Source organism: Schistocerca nitens, chromosome 3 (assembly GCF_023898315.1).
Source record: "Schistocerca nitens isolate TAMUIC-IGC-003100 chromosome 3, iqSchNite1.1, whole genome shotgun sequence".
NCBI classification, from domain to species: domain Eukaryota; kingdom Metazoa; phylum Arthropoda; class Insecta; order Orthoptera; family Acrididae; genus Schistocerca; species Schistocerca nitens.
The window spans coordinates 813,149,906-813,165,329 of NC_064616.1; positions in this window are offsets into that span (position 1 = coordinate 813,149,906).

A 15,424-nucleotide genomic window follows, 5' to 3' on the forward strand; every position below is an offset into this window, starting at 1 on the left:
ATATGACATTTCATAATGATGTGGAACGTGTCATTTTAATCATAGTTTTCTTTACATACCATGAATTAATTTCTTTACAACAAATTTATACACTCTCTCTCTCTCTCTCTCTCTCTCTCTCTCTCTCTCTCTCTCTCTCTCTCTCTTACTTTTTTATATTTATCTCTTTCTCTCTCTCCTTCTCTCTTTACACACACACACACACACACACACATACATATATACTATTCTTATTTTTTATTTGTTTGTTGTGCTCGACTATCGGCCAGGCACCTAGTTACAGCAATGCGAATCAGACGCTTTACATATCCCAAGCCGTGGCAGCCGCATCTTTGAAATGCCAGCTATGGTCACTTCCCAGCATGCCGTGGGAACTCATCGGTTCGTCTTCTTCATGTTGGTACTGTAACAGAGATTTCGCAACAAGGCAATGTATGTTTGGGAACTCTGTCACTGTGGAGTTACCTCCTGGTGTGCACGGAATTAAGCCTCAAAGTTCATTTGATTTTATCCTGTCATTTCCATTGAATAATCCGAGTTATTATCCCTTAAGGTGTAACAAAAGATTTTAAATTTACGGTTTTCAGCCCAGGAAAGTCATTGCACGTGGAAATCGCAACTAATCTCGTCCTTTCAATAGCGGTTTACGAGTTCTAGCCATTATTGGCCTCGTAAAAGGAAGCGAATACATATGTCTTTGCTGGCTCGTTGGTAATGTGCTGACTTGCGACATATCGTCTGTTATGGATAGCGGATCCAGTCTCACTGACTGAAACGTTTTTGTCCCTTCTGTAAAAGAGCTACAAGCAGTCGGATCAAACATCAATAAGGAAATCACAAGAAATACTTTCGGCTCAGTGCAATGGTGAAAAACTTTCAATGCTGCACAACAGGTAGCGCCTGTTTCCGCTGCTGACAAGCCAATTTTGGTTTTCTAGGAATACATAAATTTGTTAATGAAATGCCACATTTGCATACCTCTTGAGTATGACACAGCATACCAATTAAACACAGACTCAATCGAAATCTAACTGAGTAGTATTTTACTAATTCGTGCCGATAGAGGCACGATTGTGTACAGATTCTCTGTTTTATTAAAACAGACTTTCTTCGTAAGGTTATAGTGGGTAGTTTTATTTCATTCCTTATAATACAATGTACAATTTTCGTAAAGTTTATGTTACTGCTGTTAAAACAATAGTAAAAATGAGAGAGAAATTAATCATCTACGATATATGCGAATTCTCTGATGTTATCTATAACAGTCTGACAATGCATATCGAGTTTGATTACATGTATGTAGAAAATTTGTTCTGAGTTGAGGATGTCAAACAAGATTTGAAAAAGAATAAAATACAACTACCACATGACAGCTAATGTAGAAAATACTTTTCTGACTATTTTGGCACAATGCGCTCTCCCCATACATAATACGAAGATTTCGAGATGCATCTGCTGCCTGGCCATCTATTAAACCTGATAAGAACAAAAGTCACAGAAGTTATCACTTTTTCCACATGCGACAATTTTGGGTTGAGAAATAAAGGGAATTATGTTCAAAGTTCCATTAGATTGATACCTTCAGCAGACAGCAGAATTGCGTTTTAAAAAATCCAGCAGTGAATGTACTCTAACTCGCGACACTTACCGTTACCCTACTTGCTGACACGTAGTTACAGCTGCTCCAGAAGGCAACAATAATTCCTTCAGAACTGCTACATTCCACATTGCTGTGAGATAAAGCATGTGGCCGGAGCTAGGCTGCTGAGAGACAGTTACAGCTTTTCTTTTGCACTGCACGACGTTTTCAACAAACAGATGTAGCAACAGAGTATCTCTAGTGGAGAGGAAGACTTCCTATTCAAATTTCTGCAACCTACACTGTTGGCAGTTCTATGTAGGTGGCAGTTACGTGATTTTATTTCGGTGATCACAAGATAAAGTCGAATGTATGCACTGGGTAGCCGAGGGAGCTAGTTCATGGCGACTCGGTCAACCAAGTAAATGAATATACTGAACGTGCTGCAAACCACTACAGGGAACCTGTCAGGATTCTCATCCAGGATGGCGCAACGGCGTTACGACAGAAAAATGAGTCTCACAGAAGGAGATTTGGTGATCTGTTGGATTGGTAAGTTCATATACTTACGATCTGGATTCGATTCCAACTTCTGCCAATGATTTTTGACAGGGAGGGACAGATTCTATTCTCTTTTGGCTATGCCAAGTGAAGAATGTATAATGGTATTGTGATATGAAATTCACATTAAACATGATATTCCTTCTCTGCCAAGTAGACGTTAGGTTGAACCACAGTAAAGTCAGGAGTGGCGACATGGAGAAACTCTATCAACAGTAACCTTTCTTATACTAGTTATTTCTAGTGATGAAACAAACACTATTTAGTGTCACATGACATTTATTCCATCTTTTATTTGAGCTTCTGTATGTCGATAAAATTGGTTCTGAACTGGGAATGCAACTCCGACCACCCTTAACGCGGAATTTGATCTCTTCGTGAGAATACAGCTCGACTACAATTTCTTGTTTGTTCAAAACAAACAATTCAACATATCCATATATTGCGCATGAATGGGTTCGAATCCTGGCCCGGCACTAAAGTTTTCATTATGTATTATGAAGCCATAGCTTGAGAACACCTATCTGCTGCTGGATAATAATTTTGAGCCGGCCAGTGTGGCCGAGCGGTTCTAGGCGCTTCAGTCTGGAACCGCGAGACTGCTGAGGTCGCAGGTTCGAATTCTGCTTCGGGCATGGATGTGTGTGATGTCTTTAGGTTAGTTAGGTTTAAGTAGTTCTAAGTTCTAGGGGACTGATGACCTTAGAAGTTAAGTCCCATAGTGCTCAGAGCCATTTGAACCATTTTGAATAATTTTGATTTTTAATGTATTTCATTCGTTGTCATCACTAACTATATCTGACGTTTTTGACTCCCAGTGAGACACAGAACTATTTGTGAGATCACTGTAAGTTCAAGGATGTTATTCCGAGCTGCTGGTGGAGAAAAATTCTTTAGCTGACGTTTCTTTGTGTGTAGTCAACAATATGTGTGGGGTTCAAAAATGGTTCACCTGCCGACTAACGTTTTCTTAGTTTAAGTACACTTTCAATATGCGCAAGCAACTGTCACCTCTACTGGGAGAGGATGTTCAAACACTTTATTGATCCTAAGTTTGAAACAGTGAGAAATTCACTTACCCTCAGTTTAAAATGACTGGAAATCCTGTGGTCTTCAGAACTAGACCACTCTTCCTAACATTAAAGCTGTATGATTCACTGGTAGAATCTGAATAGCTGCCAAACATTTGTCAGTGTCGTATGTGGTAGGACTCGAGGTTGACGTTCACCTTCATTTACTTAAGTACCACGCTGGGTAGACTGTCTTTTCCACGCCAGTTAGCGGGCCGGGCTTCCACGTCCCTCGTGTGCCAGTGTTTCACTGCCAAAGCTTCGTGAGCCACCTCATCCAAACAGAGCGAGACCGCGCTACACAGCTACCGTCAAATCTCCGACAAACGCTAGAACCAGATGACGCACAGAACGCACAATATACTGCAGAGAGGCTGTTTCTACCTGAAGTTCTAGACCAGTCAGCGCCACGTCATCAGTTAGGAATGTGGGCAGTTGTTCGTAACGTTTTGTTTCCTGTAGAGTATCCCTATCACAGCCGAGTGCATTATTCGTACTTTAGAACTGTAGGGCATCGTATTGTGCTGCATTCCCGACAGCCTCTGCTGTCGCCACGACTGTAGCCCGTTAACTGCGCTAACATATCCGGGGCGTTCACCCAGCACAGTACCGTAATAATATCTGCTTCTGGAGCTTTGAGGCATACAAAACGGTAAGAAAGCACACCATCATCCCTTACTCCATTTAACAGAGGGATGTAGACGATCTTTTTGCGAAACAACGTGAAAATTTATAGAACATACAGCTACAATGATCATTTAACCCAATTGTTCAGTCCTTAGATGCATATTTAAAGAAAAATCGACAAGACAGTTCTACGAGGATCTGTTATAGACACGCATATATTGTCGCTGTGTGGGTACAAGGCATTTTTCTCTCAACACAGTCTAAGCAACTTGTCAGAGAACATCTAATGAGCGGCAGCATGCACTCTTTCTCCTTTCACTGAAGCATCGTTACCTGGTAATTAACACGATCGGTAAGATCACTTTAGCGTTTATACTTAAATCCGAAAACATACGAGGTATAATCTGACTTGATATTCCACATTTTGCTCATATGACGACATTGCGGAACTGTATCGAACACTGACTTGTCTTTCCAGCTTATGATCCCTCTTAGTATATCCTTATACAGACGTATTCCTAAAATTACGCAATTTTGCACTTGAAATCTAATTTTAGAACAGGACTTCCTCCTATTGTGATAAAGGAAGGCGAGGTGACAGTTCCGAGATTTCATAGGTGGAGTAGCCTGCATGGTTCTCTGCATACCGATATTCAGTTCTCAACCGATAAATGTATAATGCGAGTTAAATGTAGTTACTCGATGGTTTCAGGATCCCTCTGGCCGTGTGATGACATATTCTACAGCAATTTTCGATCTCTGTCGGAATCTGGTTAGCAATTTTCTACAGATGAAGCCTGATTCCGATTTGATGAAAGTATACACCACCCATAATAGAGGCCTATGTTATTATTTAACTATCACTATTTTTTATTTTTGTGGGCAGCATGAAAGGCACAAAGGTCTGCTTTTTAACGTATTGCCGGACGTTTTACATCAAAAACCACGATGATTCTTCGTGACACAAGATCCTAATTTTATCTCTCAGTTCGGTTATGGTGGTGCGAGAATGTAGAACTTCTCTTCCACCGATGGTGACTAGAGTAACGTATGCATTGTGCTGTCAGAATCTCACCACTTAGTGTAGCTAACTAATCGCTACAACTATGAAAACGAATGATTCGATTTATGCCAAGCTGCATACAAGTATAGATGTGGTGGAGAAGATTCTTTTAGGAATTTAATACAGCGTTTCACAGTGGGCCATCCGCTGCAGTTCACAGAACACAGCTCGTAATACAGAACCGTGAATCCGCCACATCTCAATATACACAAACAAAAGAAATAGACATGAAACGTTTCTGAGGAATTTAGAAATCGGTTACGACGAATACCGTCTAGAGTCGCAGTTTTGCAGCCTGCCAGAAGTACTGCGAAAGTCTTGAACACCCACAAGCGCTGCAAATAACACAAGATTCGTTGATGATGAGTCTTTCAGACCTCTCTAAGTCTCCAGGATGGTACTTCATCTTAACTATATAGGTTTTTCAAACATTCTTTTGGTTTTAGCCATTACGTATTGTAAACTACCAGCTTTTCACGGTTCTCTTACTAAGTAGAAATATAATATTGAAGAAAGTAACATTTCTTCAAAGTTCTCTTTGGCCAGTACCAAGCCAGGGCAACCCAGGCCAATGTCTTGTGCCGCAATCGAAACAACAAACAGGAACGAAGTCGACATAGCGGAAAGGGGAAGAAACACGGAACAGATTGCCTCACTTTGCACGAGCCAGAAGCTTCAATAGTAAACTCAGAAATATGCGCTCAGCGAGCAGAAGCTATCACGTTTGAGATATCAGAGACACTGCACACTGTTGTTCTTAGCACATTATATTTTTAGCTATGCTTATGTAATATCATCGACTGTCTTGTTATTATTATTAGGTAAATAGACACTCTATTAAGTGATGGGCTTGAACATCCGTACTTTCTGAACTCAGCGGCGGCATTTTGTGATGCCGAAACCCGAAACTGGGCGCTCGATGGCTACCATTTGAAAATACACTGCCGCCTTCTTGCCACTGACGGAGGACGCAGCTGCTACAACATTAAAAAGGTATGACGCAATTGCTCGCCGTAGAGTAGGCACGGTACACGGAAGATTTACACCACCCACTGCTCTTACGGTTGAGAAGAAAATAATCACGGCCCGCCGAGCCTGCTATTTCCGTTAGGAGGAAGAGGAGGAGGAGGAGGATGAGGAGGATATTGGTGTTTAACGTCCCGTCGACAACGAGGTCATTAGAGACGGAGCACAAGCTCGGATTAGGGAAGGATGGGGAAGGAAGTCGGCCGTGCCCTTTGGAAGGAACCATCCCGGCATTTGCCTGGAGTGATCTAGGGGAATCACGGAAAACCTAAATCAGGATGGCCGGACGCGGGATTGAACCGTCGTCCTCCTGAATGCGAGTCCAGTGTGCTAACCACTGCGCCACCTCGCTCGGTTTTCAGTTAGAAAACCACCACAGGAGTCTTGCCTAGCCAATAGAGGTCATATGGTTGCGTGCATTTAATTTAAAATTCCCAGTCAATGGCCTCACGCAGTGGGTACTAACACTTCTCGACATTAGGGAGTTGCTTATTTGAAGCAATGGAATATTTCGATAGCTGGCGTAGCATACGAGTGTTATTTGATAGCCAACACTGCTTCTTGAACAATTATAAGGTCTGAAAACAAAAAGATTTCGTCAAAGGAGTCTTATCAAGGGTCTAGTGTCCGCGATTGAAAAATTTTCATATGGCACACCGTTAAAGAATATTACATATCGAAAAGAACGACAGAAAAAAGGTGAACTTCTACCGTGACATCATGGCTGATTGACCCATTCTCGTCTGTGGTTCAAATCCGTTCGTCAATTAAGCTGCCGTCTATTAAGCTCGAACCTTCTCTGGAGACAATGAGATCTGGCCAAGATTTTGGGAACGATTTCAAAGCTTTATCGATAGGAAGGATTCCGTGTGTACTATTTATAAACACGAGTTCCAAACAAGGGAACCTCCCCATCGCACCCCCCTCAGATTTAGTTATAAGTTGGCATAGTGGATAGGCCTTGATAAACTGAACACAGATCAATTGAAAAAACAGGAAGAAGTTGTGTGGAACTGTGAAAAAATAAGCAAAATAAACAGAGTGGTTCATGGGAAGATAGACAACATCAAGGACACTGGGAACGCAGGAGCGCCGTGGTCTCGTGGTAACGTGAGCAGCTGCAGAAAGGTCCTTGGTTCAAATCTTCCATCGAGTGAAAAGTTTAATTTTCTATTTTCAGTTTATGTAACAAACTATTATGTTTTCATCACTTTTTTGGGAGTGATTATCACATCCACAAGAAAACCTAAATCGGGCAAGGTAGAAGAATCTCTTTACCCATTCGCCAAGTGTACAAGTTAGGTGGGTCGACAACATATTCCTGTCATGTGACGCACATGCAGTCACCAGTGTCGTATAGAATATATCTGTGTTTTCCTGTGGAGGAATCGGTTGACCTATGACCTTGCGATCAAATGTTTTCGGTTCCGATTGGAGAGGCACGTCCTTTCGTCTACTAATCGCACGGTTTTGCGATGCGGTCGCAAAACACAGACACTAAACTTATTACAGTGAACAGAGACGTCAATGAACGAACGGACAGATGATAACTATGCAAAAATAAAGAAACTAAAATTTTCATACGATGGAAGACTTGAACCAAGGACCTCTCTATCTACAGCTGCTCACGCTACCACGGGACCACAGCGCTCCTGAGCTCACGTTTTCTTTGATGTTGCCTATGTGGCAACTTCTTCCTGTTTTCTCAATTGATCTGTGTTCAGTTTATCAAGGCCTATCCACTGTGCCAAGTTATAACTAAATCTGAGGGGGGTGCGATGGGGAGGTTCCCTTGTAAGAGGAAATCTCGTAGGTGAGCCCAGACAGCTGGTGGTTGGCATAGCAGTGATAGCTTCTACCTACGAAGACGCTAAGCGAATTCTTAAGGAAGTTATAGAGAGCGTAACAGTATAATACAAGCTCTCTTAGACTACTTAAAAGAAGTGCCACTCATTTAAGTTGAACGTCCTCAGACTCTTAATGCGAGATTCACAGAATTTAGTACAGGCATCCAAGATCTGAAATCCTTGGATGACGATGTAAATGCGTAGAGAAAGGTCATCACACTATATATATATATATATATATATATATATATATATATATATATATTGTTGTGTCGATTCCCTAAGGTCTCGACACAATGAGTGGCTAGGTGCACGCGAAACTAACGCAGACGGGCGTAAATTCTGAAACAGGAGACTGGATGAAAACTATAAAGAAAAGAAGAGAGATTTTAATATACTTAACTTTAATGTAGTCTTGTTCTTGTTGAAATACATCTCTTGCATAGTAGTAAGCGATTAGCACAGATACAACTGGCGCCTTGCTAGGTAGTAGCGATGGACTAGCTGAAGGCTATTTAATCTGTCTCTCGGCAAATGAGAGGAAGACGTGATACGTCTTGTCGCAAGCTATGTCGTCCGTACAACTGGGGCGAGGTCAAGTCCGTGTCTTGTGACCTGCCCTGTGGTGGCGCTACGTTTGCGAATACACAGTGGCGACACGCGGGTCCGACATGTACTACAGGACCGCGGCCGATTTAAGTTACCACCTAGCAAGTGTGGTGTCTAGCGGTGACACCACATATATATATATATATAAGCTTCCCCCCCCCCCCAGACATTTGCCGGCGCTGGATAATTCACGTCACGGGGGAGAAACTGTCCGAATGAGACGCGCTACGTTTAATCGAAATTTTATGGGAGGAAGTCGAAGGTGCACTCACTGCGCAAAACATACATAAGGACGAATTTCACTAGCACATTTTGTTCTGGTGGCAGGTTCCCACCGCATCCCCTCTCAACGTTAAGTTCAAGCAATGTCGTTCAAACAAAAGACCACACGTAACATGAAGCCTTACTGCGTTTTTTTGAGTCCATAGCAATCACTGGCCACAAGATCACAAGACACCTGAGGGTATTCCCGAGCATTTCACGACACTAAAATCGAGAAAACGATGTTTTCTTTCTCTGTCATGGCCACACTGTCAAAGACTGTTCGAAGAAAGGAAAAGCCACCTAATCGTATTGTAAAAGATTCATCACAGATGAATTTGTGATTATTGGTAGAAACTTAATCCATCTCGAAAACAATGTAATTCTCCCAGCGTACCTGTTCACTGTGCACAGTCGTCATGGGACGCTCAAGTTTCACACACCTTCTCACGAGACGCGTTTTTGTAATAGGTGCCACAGGCGAAAGCTGACTCACACGTTGCATTTTGGAGTCAGGCAACAAGTCCAGTTCATTTGCCGAAGTATGATCAGTAATCAAAAACTGCAGGTTATCGATACTCGTCCTCTGTCAGTAGAAGCATTCGAATCTTCTTTAACGTTCATGCATTCCAGAATTCTGAGTTTCTACATAAGCAATGCCTGCAAGAACGCTAATGTTAGGCTCATTGTTTCGGAGAGTTTACGTAGCTTCACGAAACGATCGGCTATGTCCAAAGGCGTCAAAGAAATAAATGAATACAAATATCAAACATTTACATTTGCCGAAACCCATTGAAGTGGAAGGTTGTGCTATTATATTATTACTCATTAGAGCGGATCAGTATTGGAAAATTGTAGACGAGACAGCGCTTCTTCGTCTCTAGCATTGTTGAGCTCTAAGGACGGGTGAATCCTCAGTGGATACCGCTCAAGTGTTTTAGCTAATCACGCAACCGTTAAGCTCATTAATTTAGCTCTTAAAGAAGCGAATGATGGCGCTATACGTAGCTTTTGGGACTTAGAATCAGTCGGAACTGGCAAAGATCAAGAACGATTCATATGTAAGAATGAATCAACGGTATTCAAGGACTTTCGCTCGACGTACATGCTAGCGGACCAGCGGCTAGTAGTTAGTCTCAAAATCCACTGTCTCTCTGTCTAAGAACTCTCACAATGCCGACAGGCGTTTTGTTGCCTTGCAGCTAAAACTTGGCAGAGATGATCACATAAACGCGTTTACAAGAACTTAATGTTAGAATACATTGAAAGAGACCACTTAGATTTGGCTCCTACAGTAGAATCTACAAATTCATTTTATTTGCCTCATCAGTTGGTCAGGTGAAGAAGACAGGAGAGCACAAAATGTCTAATATTATTTGATTGTTCCTCATACGAACTATATGCCCTCCTCGTAATGAATTTTTGTGAACGGGGCTAAATTTGTTGCCCAAAGTGACTGACGTTCTTTTGAAAGTCCATCTATGAATCTGGTAGTTATTGCCGTCATTGCAAAAGCTTTCCTGCAGCTCTCTACACCCTGACATTGGAGACCTTGCTACATGCTTCTGATACAAGACAAACAGCGCGACCGCTACGGTCGCAGGTTCGAATCCTGCCTCGGGCATGGATGTGTGTGAAGTCCTTAGGTTAGTTAGATTTAAGTAGTTCGAAGTTCTAGGAGACTGATGACCACACATGTTAAGTCCCATAGTGCTCAGAGCCATTTGAACCATTTTGAACCAAGACAAACAGCCGGCCGAAGTGGCCGAGCGGTTATACGCGCTTCAGTCTCGAACCGCGTGACCACTACGGTCGCAGGTTCGAATCCTGCCTCGGGCATTGATGTTTGTGAAGTCCTTAAGTTAGTTAGATTTAAGTAGTTCGAAGTTCTAGGAGACTGATGACCTCATATGTCAAGTCCTATAGTTCTCAAGCCATTTTTGAAGACAAAAAACAACAAGGTTAAAGATAACATTGATGCAAAAGAAAGGAGCATTTATCGACTCTCATATTTTCTTTTCGACCTCGCATGCAGCCCGTTTCTGCTTTCAGCAAACATTCGTGAACTATCAGACACTCAGCAGTGCCGATTCCCCGCAGCAACTATTTTACTGCATCAGAACATGTACATGGATTTCTTTGCAGCAGGAACAGAATTGGAAAGCCACTTAGTCTCGATATATACCGAGTTACCTTCTATAATGAAGAAAATAAAATTGACACTGTAGAAGTGGGCGACTAACTAGCAACAATTATCCGCAATTTGGAACGTGGAAGAAAGAGGTATCAAAAAAATTGTTCAAATGGCTCTTGAGCACTATGCGACGTAACTTCTGAGGTCATCAGTCGCCTAGAACTTAGAACTAATTAAACCTCACTAACCTAAGGACATCACACACATCCATGCTCGAGGCAGGATTCGAACCTGCGACCGTAGCGGTCGCTCGGTGCCAGACTGTAGCGCCTAGAACCGCACGGCCACACCGGCCGGCAAAGAGGTAACCAAACGAAAGTCACGATTCTAATGACAACATGGAACTCGGAAGAATACACAGTGATTCAGAGACAAGTCACCGAAAAATTTTCAGAAACAATTGCAACAAAAAGAAAAATGTTAAAATGTGTGTGAATCCCTAAGGTACCAAACTTCTGAGGTCAGCGGTCCCTAGACTTACACACTACTTTAACTTAACGCAGGAAACTAAGTGTGCCTTCGGCAGGGCAACAGAGCGGACGCGTACGTGTTGACTGCGTGCGGAGCACGAGCTCGCCTTGTTTACATTCTGACGGCCGTTGCTAAATTGCCGGCTTACCTTGTACGATCCATGGCGAACCGTTACCGTTAATCAACACTCCGATTTACTTCGTGCAACGATTATGCCCGACCCAAAGCACTCGAGGTGGAACGTTTGCTGCGAGAGGAAGTGAAGATCCCAGCGACTGATATTATCGGCATACATTTGTCAATCGTGAGCAGCACGGTCTATGTTAAAATAATTAACGACATGGCGTGCGAACGCATACCACGTGAGACCAAACAGGGGCTCCGCTTCTGTCATGCTGATGGCAATGTGGGGGAGGTAACCATCGACCACGCAGGCTTAGGTATGCGAACGATACGCATTTTCGAATTGCCGTTCGAACTTCCTGCTGAGGAAGTCGTCGCTGCACTACGCCCATACGGCACAGTCCATGGCCACACTGCGGAGAAGTGGACACAGTTTCGGACGTATCCTGTCCTAAACGGGTCCGACAGGTCACCATTGATCTCCGAAGCACGTCCCGTCCTACTTACAGATCGACGGATGCCGTGCAATAATTATATACGACTGCCAGCCTCGGACCTGTTACGGGTGCAGCAAAGAAGGCCACCTTAGATCCGAATGCCTACAACGGCGTATTACGCAACTTCCAGCTACCGAAGAACCACCCACGTCGCAACCTACAGTGCTAACGGTGACCTACGCCGCTGCTCTAGCGTCTCCTACCGCTTTGCAACGTCGCCCGGTCACCACAAACGACGCCACCAACGAGCCCGACCAGACACCGACGGAGAGCGCCTCGGACGGCACGCCCCTCGGCCGGCAATCGAAGCCGCTCCGACGATGCCGACGCAACCGGACGCTGACCCTGACCTCGGCAACACGATGGAGATCGACTCGCTCATCGTTCCTACAGCGGCCATTCTGCCAGAGCGACGCGACTCCCTTCCGTTGTCGGACACGGAGGGTCGCACAAGGAAACAACGTTCTACGAAACGTCGCAAGCGACGACGTCGCACAGTTTCCGGCCAAGAGGAGACGTTAAAAGTCGAGGAGGACGCAACCGTCGACCAGCACAAGGCCTCAGAACCCGCTACTGCCGACGAAGACATTATGAGCGCAGAGACATCTACTGGTGTTCCTGCGCCCCGTGCTGATGATGAACTAAATCATGAACGTATCACAGGCGACACTACACCACGCACCATTATAACATCTTCTGCAGACAAAATGGAAGATATACCAGTGTCCGCTTCCACGGCGTGGCACGAGGAGGAGGTCGAGGAACAGGACCCGTTACGGGACCTTGCACCGTCGCGGCCGCACCACTAATCATACTCTCCCCAGAATCCCCTGCGGGCCAGCGGGATAACTTTCCGCTGCGACGCCCACGCCCTTGCGCGGACGGCAGAGTGGACCAGCCTCCAGCAGTCAGACACCAGGCCTTCCGGATAGCAACCATCAACACCAACAACATCCGTTCCAGGGTGAAAATCCGCCGTACGCAGGAGATGTTCTGGCCTTCGGATATTGATTTCGCCCTTCTGCAGGAAGTTCATTGGTCTAGTCTCCCGGATATCAATGGCTATACCGCCCACGCCTCCGCCAGTGATCCTATGGGCCGCGGAGTGGCCATCTACGTCCGCCACGGGATTTCTGTAACCGACGTCGCCTTCCTCACATCAGCTCGGGGCATGGCACTCACTCCCATGGGGACACGCATCATTAATGTCTACGCTACCTCAGGCACCGACCGACGGCATGAAAGAGCCCAGTTTTATTCCGAGAAAATCGCTCCCCTGTTTTTAGGGCGTTATGACCACTGCCTATTAGGTGATTTTAACTGCGTTCTGCATCCCAAAGATCAGATTCCCCACTATACAACATGCCAATAACTACGTATAGTGGTGCGAGACCTCCTGCTTCACGATACCTGGTAGTTCAACACGGCGACCGTTCTGGCCATACCTTTCTTACCAGTCATTCCGCAAGCCGACTAGACAGGATATATGTCTCACAAACTCTTAGATTTACGATACGGGGAGCCGAACGCTGGCTGCTGGCCTTTTCCGACCATTGCGCTTACATCTGTACGGTCCTCCTTCCGCCGCAATCAGTATGGCGCAGCCGTGCGCCATGGAAACTCAATACTTCACACTTGCATGACCTAGCATGTCGCCAAAAAGTCACTGAAACGTGGGCAGCCTGCGAACGACGCCATCCCCGCTACCACTCGACATCGACATGGTGGTTGGACTGCGACAAGCCGGCGATCCGGAGGACGTTGATGAGATATGGGAAGGACATGGCCGACTGGCATCGCAACACTGTTGACTTCTATTATGCGATTCTCCGAGATCTGGACGCTCAACTGCCAACCCCGGACAACCAGTTGGAACGGCAAAGAACTAAGGCGAAGATAATTGCACTGGCTCGCCGGAAACTGCAAGGGGTTGTGATACGGACGCGACGCCACGATCACGCGGATTTAGAAATTCCATCCATGCATCATATAGTGTCCGAACGACGGCGTCGTCGGCAGATCATCAGCACTCTGACCACGCCTCATGGCACGCAGGTGACCACTCAGAATGACATCGTCCACGCATTCGTCGAGCACTACCGCCGTACTTACAGTGAAGAAGACGCTGAAACTGCAGCAGACGACTCCATTTTGCATTACGTCACGCGCACCCTCCTCCACACGGAGGCTGATGCTTTGACAGTGGCGGTCACGCGAGACCAAGTCAACAACGCAATCGCCAAGGGTACTGTCAACAGATCGCCCGGCAGTGACGGCTTACCGATTGAGTTTTACCGTACCTTTCGGGACCTCATGGCACCACGGTGGAAGACTATGTATCAAGAACTGATGACATCTGACCAAGCAATCCCACCCGCCTTTGCTGAGGGCATCGTCATACCAGTCCACATATTAGCCCGTGGTTCGATGGTCACGAGTTACAGACCACTCACCCTACTCAATGCCGATTACAAGATTTTCGCACGCTTACTGGTAATGCGGCTCCGAACAATACTCCCTCATATCCTCTCGCCAGAGCAAACGACGCCTGGAGGAGAGATTAACATACAGACTGCCACAGGGGAATGCCGCGACTTAATTGCGATGGCGGCGGCCTGCAGACTCCGTGCAGCGGTCGTCGCTATAGACTTCGACAGCGCCTTCGATAAAATGCGTCATCGTTTCCTGTTTTCGGTGGCAGCCCGAATGGGCATCCCCCCTCCGTTTCTCGACGTCATCTGGCGTCTTTACGACAGTGCCAGTTCACGTGTCCAAGTAACTGGACGTTTAGAAGGGCCGGTACCTATCTGCCGTTCGATACGGCAAGGGTGCCCCCTCTCTACCCTCCTGTATGCCATTGCCCTTGAGCCCCTTATTGGGGGCTTGACGACCAAGCTCTCTGGCCTCACCCTACGCAAACACACTTTTCGCTGTCGGGCATATGCTGATGACCTCCTCCTCCTCATTCGCTCCGGCTCTGAGATTCGAGAAGTCCTCGAATTGATTACCCGTTATGGGGCTACCGCTGGCAGTGCCATGAAAGTCGCCAAGTCTTCTGCAATGCATATTGGACGAGGCCTCCAGGAGGGCGAAGTAGCACCCCTGCCGCTTGTGCAGACTTTCCGGTACCTTGGCATTACCTTTACCCCCAAGGTCAAACGCACAGCGGCAACGAATTTCCATCGCCTGTTACACGCCATCCGCAACGACGTCCGCCAGAACCTCTTGCGCCGCCAGGAGACACTTCAACGGGTTGAGTTTCTTAATCTTTATGTGGCATCAAAATTGATTCACATCGCGCAAGTTCTCCCTCCGCCAACTGCAATTGGGTGCAACCTTCAGGCGGCTTTTGGCTATTATCTCATGGCTGGTTCCACGTTTAAAGTCCGTTATGAGACACTTACCCTGACCTCACAGGATGGTGGCGTCGGGCCCGTCAATATCCGTATGCGAGCTGCAGCCTTGTACATGAGTACCATGAGAGAACAGTGGATGG